A 10,909-nucleotide genomic window follows, 5' to 3' on the forward strand; every position below is an offset into this window, starting at 1 on the left:
TGGGGTCAGGTAGAATTCCTACTGGTGAAATAATACGCCCTAAGAATTTTATTTTTTCCTTTCAGAATTCAGACCTTTTAAAGTTATACGCCCTAAGAATTTTATTTTTTCCTTTCAGAATTCAGACCTTTTAAAGTTAACTGTGACATTGTATTCATCAAATTTTTGAAAAATCCTTTCCAAAATACTTACATGTTCATCCCATGTTAGAGTTGCAATTAATAGATCATCAACGTAGAGTGTAACCTGGCTAAGCAGTTCCGGTCCAAATACCCTGTCTAGTGCTTCAATAAATACACCAGCGCTCGCATTTAATCCGAAAGGCAGCACCCTAAATTGGTAGCTCCTCCCGTCATTTATGAAAGCTGTATACTTTCTACCCTCTTCATGTAATAAAATTTGCCAGTACGAAGCTTTCAAATCAAGGGATGTTAAATACTTAACGCCATGAAACTTTAATAGCTGCTCTTCTAGATTCTCTGGCATTGTTCTTATAGGAACGATGATTTTATTTCCCTCGCGTCTAACACCAACCGCACCGTTCCGTCAGTTTTACCAACTGCGAGAATCGGACTGCAGTAAGGTGAGTGCGATGTTTCAATAACCCTACACCTAATCATACGCTCTATTTCTTTTCTTACTGCCTCTTTCTTTGCCCAAGGGGTGCCATATGACGTTCTACAATATGTTTCATGCGGGTATACTTCCATTTTATACTCATATCCCTTAATAACACTAGGTTGTTTACGAATAATGTTATGATATTTGAAGAGTAATTTTGTCAGGTCACTTCGCTGTTCATTGTTAAGACAAGTGGATTTACTTATTTTACTGTCTACTATTTGCTCATCGAGGATCTCCCTACCAGTGTCATTAAGTTCCATCTCCTTTGCCATTAAGGATTGAGGGTAGACAAGTTTAACATTAATGTCTGGTATCGGCCTAATCTGATTTGTCATTGTAGTTCTTATTAAGTCCACAGTCAGTGTGCGCTCCCCTACATGAAATTGGCATTCCCCGCTGCCGATACCTATTTTTATCCCGTATCTTCTGAACACGTCCATACCAAGTATACAGTTCACTATAAGTTTGTCTACCAACAAGAAAGTACACTGCAAAACTACACCACATACGCTAATTGGTATGCTGGCCTGTAATTTTATAGCTTTAGATTTACTTCCCAACGCCGTTATGATCTTACAGTTCTCTACAGGTAGTGTGGGAACATTTACTTCCCTCGCTATCTCTTTGAACAAGCTAGTAGACATTAGGCTTGTCGACGCACCAGTATCCAAAACAACTAGTACATCTATGTTTCCCACCTTTACCTTTATTGTTGCTTGAATAATTTCACTTACCTTGCGTGATGTTTCTTTCTCTTCGATAAACAAGTCTTCTTTCATTTCTGCGTCCTTCTCATACCTTAAAAATAGATTCCGGATATGCTGTATGTGTAGGTTTGTTTCAGTGTCTGCTTCCTCCTTTCGGTTCCTGTTCGTTCTAGTGTTTAAGTCGCTCATATTCGTACTGTGGCACACTGACAGTTCATTACCTTCTTCCTCTAGTCACGCTCGATTATTATTTCCTGGGACCGGTAAAGGTATTGTTTCATTTTCTGCCGTCACTTCTACTATGTTTACCGTATGTTCGCGTGCTCGCCAGTTCGTGTCCCGGTTGTTTCGATTTGACTGTACGGGCTGCCTGTTATCTCTCGGATCCCTGTGTTGCATATTCCGTTCCTGGTAACTTTCATTTCCTTGTCGCCTATTGTCGAAGTTTTCCCTCGAATTTCTATTGTCTCGGCGATTACCGTACCTATGGGGCTGATATTTAGTTTCGTACCCTCGGTCACCCTGTGGCTGATGGGTAGACCGATTGTACGGATTTCCGTTGTGGCGCGTCGGTGCATATGGACGCCATTCATTCATACGCACACGACCGTTATAATTTCCAAAGCCATTGCCGTTACCGTAGTTCTTCCCGTTTGGGTTGTGCCCATTACCGTTACGATAACTAGGCGTGCCTTGCCCATCCTCATGAATCAGATCTATTGAGTCGAGCACTGAAAGAAAATACTCGAGATCATATTCGGGAACAGTTATTAATTTTTCCCTAACATTTGCAGGTAACTTGTTCTTTAAGATTTTCAGTACATCTACATGAGATATCGGATTATTCCAGTAACGGGTCTTGTTTAGGTATTTTTCAAAATATCTTCTTAGCCCCCCGAATTTTGAATGATATGGTACTGGGTTAAATACCTCTCGTCTTAACCTCTCCTGGATTGGTGTTGACCAGTATTAAAAATGCATTCTCAAACTGATCATATGTCTCTCAAAGTTCTGACATCTCCGTAGCCCACAAAAGGGCATCACCGTCGGTGTGTCCTACTACATATTTAATCTTTTGAGCTTCTGTCCAAGTCCTGGGCAGTACATTTCTAAAGGCTCGGACAAACACTACCGGGTGCGTTCGCTTTTTCTCATTTGAGAATACGGGAAACTGTCGATGTTTTATTAAGCTCTCATTCATTAACAACGCTGTCCAGCACGGCGGAACAGCATTTCCCTGCGGTGATGGTATATTTGTTTCAGCAAAGTTTTGCTCGCGTCGCGCGTCGACATGTGGTCGCGCGGCGTGGGTTGGGCATTGTTGCCCGCGCCACTGATTTCTCCCACTGGCTGATGGCTGTTTATCGCTCCGCTTACCGCCCCAGGCGATGATATTACATTACTTTGTTAACTATTTCGTCTCTTAACCGTAGTTCGAACTGTCTGATATCATGTCCTACGCGTTTTAAGATTTCTTCTTCCTTGTCCCCCATTACTTCCTTTACCGCTTCCACATAGGTACGCTGTTCACGCACGCATTTTTCTGCGAATGTTGTATTTTCGTCCTTTGCATTGCTCTTTACCGATTCATAAAGCTGCACAATGTCTGAGTTGATCCTCTTGTGTTCTAACTTGAGTAATCCTACCTCCAATGTGATTTTTTCTACATTTTCTGGCAGGTCGTCACAGAAAGAATGTAGTTTCGCTACTTCTGATTGTACATTGTCTAAGTTGACCTGCGTATTCTTTTGCATTGCCTGTAAATTCTCTTGGGTTTCTCTAATTCCGGATAGCTCCTGTCGATACGTGTGTGTTAGTGTTTCAAATTTTTCGCCCATTATGCCCTTTAATTTCTCACCCATATCGTGAACCGAAATTTGTACTTGTTCATTAATTTTCCTATCCACCTCCGTGGAGATTTGTGAAATCTGCTGTGTGAACTTCGTGTCCAGACTATTGAGTTCTGTGCGCAAATTTTTTACTTCGTCTGAAATGTGTGTCATGTTTGTATTAACCTTCCCGATCTCGGACTTTACTGTGGTCATGTCTGCTTTCATATTAGTCATATCTGCTTGTATCGTTTGTAAACTTGACATTTTAGTCTCTAAACCCGACATTTTTGAATTTATGTCTGCTTTCATTGCATTCATGCCTGTTTGTATGGTTTCTGTTGAGGCTCAAAATAAGGCTTGCATATCTTCCGTATTCACTTCCGGCCTACGCCTGTCAGCATCTGCGTCCGTACTACGCGTACTGCTCTCATTTAAAATATTCTCTTGCCTCGAGGTGCCGTTAGTTACGTCTACTGTAATTAACGTATTGCTTGTAATGAAATATTCTGTATTCACGGGCGTCGAATGCACCAATTGCATGTCGCGCCCAGCCTCCAAATAATCACCGCTAAACGGTTCCAAACCACTCATTGTTGCATTTTGCAAATGAACATCCACTACATTGGCATTCTGATTTTCGAATGACATTTCCTTATTGTTTTGACCCTCCATTATAGAAATCCTTATACCACTGCAGTTATCAAAATAAAAATGTTCTTTTTTAAGATTTTACTTCCGCGCTACTTCTCACGCGAAAAAATGCATATACAGTTGTATATAATTGTAGTCTCAACTGTTCTTCAATCAATATATTTTCCATACTAATAAAGAAATGTCATTATCTCTACTTGACTACAATAGCGTTAATCTCTGAAGCTTTAGGTCCTGGGTTTTAGGAAATAGGCGGATGGATTTTCTAATAGGTCTACTGGGAACGCATTCTCTATATGCATTGCGCGGTCCTACCTGATTGTTGTCTTGTAAATGGTACTTCCTCTATTGTGCTTTGTTGTGTGCTGTTGGTATTGTCGCCTTCTTCCTTCTAATTTATTTATTATTTCCTTTCGATAGTATTTCTTCAGTATCACATCACCGTCTCTGTCACATCATCAGCGTACATGGAACAGAAAGAAATTGTTAATATACATGTATATTCATTTTCCTAACAATACTAGTACTCACAGTTTTGCCCACTACGTATCGTGCCTGTCACGTGTCGCCACTTTATAATATAATAAAATAATGGAATAGATGATAATAAAATGTTGAAATACGTGGCTTTTTAAAATGTATTGAATTAAAGAGATTAATTTTTCGGCATGAATGACAAGCACAATAAGCTGAGCTATGCCTGGAAATAAGTTCGTATTAGTCCATATTATTTTGCAGGGCGAAGTAGTTTCTTTCTCCGCTGTAGGTTTGTGCTTACCATTCTTTATAATGCTACGTTTGGTCGCCGTGTTCACCTTTGAAGTCTTGACCGTGTCCCCATTAAGCTTATCGGATCTTCGTAACTTTCCGAAGTACACAGGTGGGCTTCAGTTCTTGTAATTATTGTACTATTTGAAATAACAACTCACACGAACCTTTCTGTTAATAAAACAATACTGTATTTTTATAAACGGTGCACATATGAAATACATACTCCTCACTTATTCATAGCGACCCCAAAATGGCGGTCTACAATTACTCGCTAAAAATGGCGTGCTTCTCACTCGTTCACTAGCTGAGCGCGAATCCTTCCTTCCTCCTACTGGTACCAGAAAAAATCCTCTGTTTTTTAACAACTGAAAGTCAAAAAATACGTGACGGTAGGCATAGGCTCTATGATGGGCTACCGCTTCATCTTCTCTCTTTGCCTTTAAAGAAGACGAAAACATAAAGGAAATGCAAATGTCTATCACAACACGATCCTTGATGAAGCCATAAAGGAAAAAAGCACATGGCGTTAGGTCGGGTGAACGTGGAGGCCATCCAAAGCAAGCCCTGTGACTGGGCCCATTGCGATTGGGAAGAACTCGGCTATAGACTTGATATGTGCCGTGTGACAAATGGTACTCACATTGAACATTTATAATGTTCTTGGTAAAACTGTCTGAGTCACTCTTTCATTCGTCATATCATTTATAACTGTAAGTTTAATGTAATAAATGTTAAAAAGCGTTAAAACCCCGATATTCATTTATAAACACCCTGTATTTGAGGCGCGTCCTTCACGGATCAGCAGCATTTTCAAGAAACACCGAATAAAATGTGTCTTTCGTCCTCCGATAGTGCGAACGATGTTGACTTAGGTAAAAGACAAGCTAGGTCTAAGGAGACCAATAATATACAAGATGTCTTTTCAGTGTGCGAAATAACTAATTTGGCAGAAATGTCCCACTGTTGAAGGCAGTTGCGATGAACACATACTTTACACCAATCTAGGTCAGCCAGGAAAATCTAATGACGACTTTCTTGATACGGGACACTGCACACACTCCGGAGAGACGGAGATCCGCTCTTCAGCCACATCGACTGTCGTTGAAGAAGTGGTCGAAGTACGTGCAGAGTTTTATCAACAGACACATGGCATTTCAGTTTAGCAGTGCGTGAGAACCAGTATTTAGGCCTGCCGACTGGAGAGAATCGATATATCCAAACAACGCAAGCGATCGCTTGGGGCTCCAGGTTGAGAAGGTAGAGGCATCCATAGTGCGAAGTTTGTAGATAGCGTAAATCATAAATAGTAGCGAAAAATTTTTAAATTGAATGATAAACGGTCTTGACCGCAGTAAAACACTTATTGGCAATGACAATCCATATCGGTCAAAAATGTGACCACCTTCACACCATATTACACCATGTTGGCAGGCGATGGTGGTGAACGGAACTAGCATCGTGGATCCACGGACGTCAAATGCTCAGTTAATCCATTGAACTCAATGGCTCAGATGTTCCACGAACGTCAACTGCGCAGGTGATATTCGTGTATCCACAACACCTGCTCCGTCCACCACCACCGCCTGCCATCGAGGATTAATATGGTCTGAAGGTGGCCACATTTTGACCGATATCGATTACGGTTGCCATTAACTATTTAATTACAGTCACCTGTTTTCAATTCAGTTCTAAAATATTGAATCAGATTGCTAATATTCTCCATTAAATTGTTCTCAAACGTTACTAGTAGTGAAAAATCCACCTCAGTCCTCACTTGATTTATATTCTCTTTTAAAAGTCTTACCAGGACCACAAGAAACGGTACATAATGTATGAGACAGGGAGTGGGAAAAAAGGGGACGATATTTCTCTTGTGTGGAAAAATGTGGTCGAACCAGCCCTGAAGCCAGGACAGCTAGGTCGGGCGCGGGTGCTCGTGCACTCCCTGCGTTCAAGGCTTCCAACCGGACCTACTCGCCCCGCGCATGGGAAGTCCGTGGCTCGTTTCTCCGGCAAGCGCCTCTCGGCATCAACGCACTCTGCTATGACGTAATAGTCCCGCCTCCTAGCGCCTTCGCTTTCAAAATGGTTCAAATGGCTCTGAGCACTATGGGACTCAACTGCTGAGGTCATTAGTCCCCTAGAACTTAGAACTAGTTAAACCTAACTAATCTAAGGACATCACAAACATCCATGCCCGAGGCAGGATTCGAACCTGCGACCGTAGCGGTCTTGCAGTTCCAGACTGCAGCGCCTTTAACCGCACGGCCACTTCGGCCGGCGCCTTCGCTTTCCCAGCGGACGAGTGTACAGGGTGGAGCAGAGGAAACGCATGTTTTTTTTGAACCGCTAGTAAGCTTTGACGACAGGGGGTATTGACCTTGAACGAATGTTGGCAGACTGCCCATACAAGACAGTTTCAGTCCCTATGTAGCGTTGGAGCGTAGAGCATCGTGTGTTTGTTGTCGAGCAGTACTTTAGAAACAATGATTCCGTCACAGTGCAGTGTCTTTTCCGTCAAAATTTTAGATTTGGACGTCGAGGTGCAGTGTCTGATCGAAATACTGTACTCCGATGTGTAGCAGCGTTTAGAAGTACTGGATCTGTGATGAAAAAGAAACCACCTCATCTTCTCCGTTCAGTTCGTGCTCCGTAAAATGTAGACCAAGTGGGAACGGCAGTTCTTGCTAGTCCGAAATGAACGGCTAGACGACAGGCTGTAGCGCTGGGTATGTCACATCGTTCGCCCCACTGCATCTTACATGATGATCTTAAGTTTCACCCGTACAAGATAATGGTCGTCCAGCAGCTTATTGAAGGGGACTTTGTGCAGCGCAAAGAGTTTTATAGCATAGTAGTCGAAATTTTTAAGGAAGATGCAGATGTTAGTCTTCATGAGTGATGAGGCACATTTTCACGTAGACAGTTATGTCAATATTCAAAATCGTCGGTATTGGGCGCCGGAGAACCCACATGAATTACACCAAAGACCTCTCCACAGTTTAAAAGTAACAGTGTGTTGCTGCATTTCAGAGATGGGGATTGTTGGACCCTATTTTTTTGAAGAGGAAGGAACTGCAGTTACAGTGACATCAACGCGCTACGGTAAAATGTTAAACAACTTTCTTCGTCCAGAACTTGAAAGGCGTCAAGTGAACACGAGAGAAATATGGTTTCAGCAGGACGGTGGCACAGCTCACACGGCGAGAGCATCCATGGAAGTGGTTCGACGAATGTTCCCAGGACATGTTATTTCGAGACATGATGTTCACTGGCCACCTCGCTCAACCGATTTGTCGATATGCGACTTCTTTTTGTGGGGAAATTTAAAATCAAAAGTCTACGTGAACAAGCCTGGCACAGTGTATGACCTCAAGAATTACATTCGTCAGGAAATTGAAGCCGTGCCGAATGAAATGTTGGAGAGAGCCATGCGTTACTTTCTGGAGACGACCCAAATTTGTATCCAGTAAGACGGACGTCGTCTCCAAGAAATTATTTATCGAACCTAATTATAGTATGTATATTTAAAAACTGCATTAAAAATTTATCACTTAATGCTTGTCTTTATTATTTTTATCAAACAGTGTCCCAGTCATTCAATAGTTAAAAACATGCGTTTCCTCTGCTCCAAGCTGTATAAACCGGCGACTATGAACAGGTCCTCACAGTCGCAACTGAAGATGATGAGCTGCTTGCTCGTTGAAATATTGAGCAGTTGCCATAACACTATCCAACACAATGCCCGAGAGCCTTTCAGGCAGTTGTTATGTCGTGGAAGCCTCACAGCACATCAAATCAACTTCATATTCTCCACACGAATTTATACAACTGTGTGGTTCTAGCCATTGTTTCAGAATTTCTTACGATGCAAAAGAAACAAAATACATCGTCTGTCCAAAAAGTTCCGAGATTTATTTCATTCCTGGCTTACAAGTGACGTCAGCAAAATGACAACAATGGCGGCTTGAACCAACAATCTGCAACAAAAGTAGTGGATTCGACTAACCAGTTACATGCTGGCAGTGTCAAGTAGCGGACATGGGGCAGCACCTAGTCAATCTCACCTAACCGGAACAACAGCTCCAGTTCGAACTTTTCTGAGGTTATTAGACCGGTCTCTAAACTTTTTCAGCTAATGGAGTACCTGTGCTGCATACTGCAAAAGACGCATGTTTCCTTAGTGATTCACAATCCATGGTTACAGAAAAATCGAAATCCGCAACGTGTTGTGTATTTCGTGGTTTTTTTCGTGATTTTCATATTTCATTTACGAGTAATGTTGGCCTAATGAAGGTTCTACATTGTGCCTTTCCTGGATATGCACGTCTACGTTGCCTCAGTGTGTTCTGTCTGCGCCTAAATCAGTCTCTAAATAAGAATACTCTCACATTCATTTCGTTCCACTGATATTTGTTTCTACGCTCCTACAGTTGTAGCCTGTTAGTCCAAGGCCTAAAACCGATTCGAAACAAATATTAGTGGAAGAAAAGATAATTTGATAGTTTTTTAACCATAAATACGAATTTATTGTATTAAAATGCGACAGAAGAACCGACTAACAGGATTCAGTAAATTTACGTCGCTTCCTTTTGGCGTATGTATTGTAGTATAAGTGGTGGTTTGTGGCTTGGGGCGAATGAGCCTGTTACTGAGAGTATCCGACTAAATATCTCAAACAGAACTGGGGAATACAAATAAATTTTGTTCGTTTATACTTTGTTGGTTAATTTATGTTTACGGCCTGCTCACATAGATAGTTAATTTTACTATCCTTGGGGTGTGAAATCGATTATATTTTTGATATAAACTGGTGCCATAACTTCAAAATCTTAAGTACAGGTAAGGGAACATACCGTAGAATCTCAGCTGAGATCTGGTGACACCAATTTTGGTGGTATATTCTGTCTGATCTTTCTTAGTTGACATAATCACATGTTACGTAAAAGTAACTTGTCACAATACTGCTCCACAATTTCGAGTATTTACAAAAAGTGATTAAATGATGGAACTGTTTCAACAGCAGTAGCTGTCAGTTTTATTCGTTCAGTGCATCATGTACATAAATTACGTTACTCACCTGTTTCGGCCTAAGGCCAATTTCATACATTTGAAACACCTAACACCTTGGATGAAGAACTGAACGGTCAACGGTGGCATGCTTTCAGATGTTCTGAAAGGGCCAGCACTGTCTGACAGTGGTCCTTCCGGCCGGCGGATACCTCGTGATCACTCCCGCCACTGTTTGCAGCGCATTGCGAGACAGGCAGGCATTACTTGGACGTATAGTTCTATCTGCAATTCCACCCCTGACATATATTCCCCTGTTGAAAATGACCGCCTTACCGAATCCAAAATGGGGATGTTGTTGTCCATAGACCTTGAAACTAAGTCATTAACATTTTTTTTTTATTATTAAGCACTGACCAACAGAATTTTCCCTGACAAAGACAACTCAAACTTAACGTATTCATTTATTACTCACAATATAGATGCCCCATGCAACCTGACTGCTATACATTGACAACATGACTTCCAATAATCAAAGCAAAAGAATGGCCCTGAACTGCAATCAATCCTAACAATAATACATATCGAAAAAATATTAAATTATAGAAATATGAAACTAGCTCCAATTCTGTTAATTGCCTAAACTAATTTCAGTCACAACTTGGAAACCCCATTCTTTTTCATAAGTCACTTACCTCACAGAAAATCTTCATAACACGAACTAAGAAATTACAGCAAGTAGCAACAACAGCCAACTAAATGAAAGAATTATAACTACTATAGACTCAAACTACTAGGAGGCATTAGTTAGCAAAAGAAAGACTTTCTTGTACAGCAAACAATGTATTTAGAAAATTTTATTTTATTCATGTGACATCCAATTCCAAAAATTATATAGTAGTCAATAATTCCACTACCCAAACATTATCAACCATACATCAATTATCATACCTTTCCTTGTATATTTTCTTATAAGAAATTTCATTTCGCTTTACATTGCGTGTCCTACCAACACAGAGTCTACACTAAGAAAAACATGTCCATACGCTTATCTATCGACTCGCTGACTGCTAGTCCATCCAGCCACAGAATCTCTTGCCGAGGGCACAGAGCGCTGTCAGCGATACTAACACGGTTCATAGCGCTACCAACACACAACAAGCTACTTACAACTTTGAATTGTAGATTCCTCCCATATACGCGGATTGTTTGCGAAGATAGAAGAAATCGGACCATACACACTAAAGTATCGTTACTTGTTCCGAAGATCCTGTACAACACGTTCATACGATTACTGCTCTAGAAATACAAAAG

Source organism: Schistocerca piceifrons, chromosome 4, assembly GCF_021461385.2.
Source record: "Schistocerca piceifrons isolate TAMUIC-IGC-003096 chromosome 4, iqSchPice1.1, whole genome shotgun sequence".
NCBI lineage: Eukaryota > Metazoa > Arthropoda > Insecta > Orthoptera > Acrididae > Schistocerca > Schistocerca piceifrons.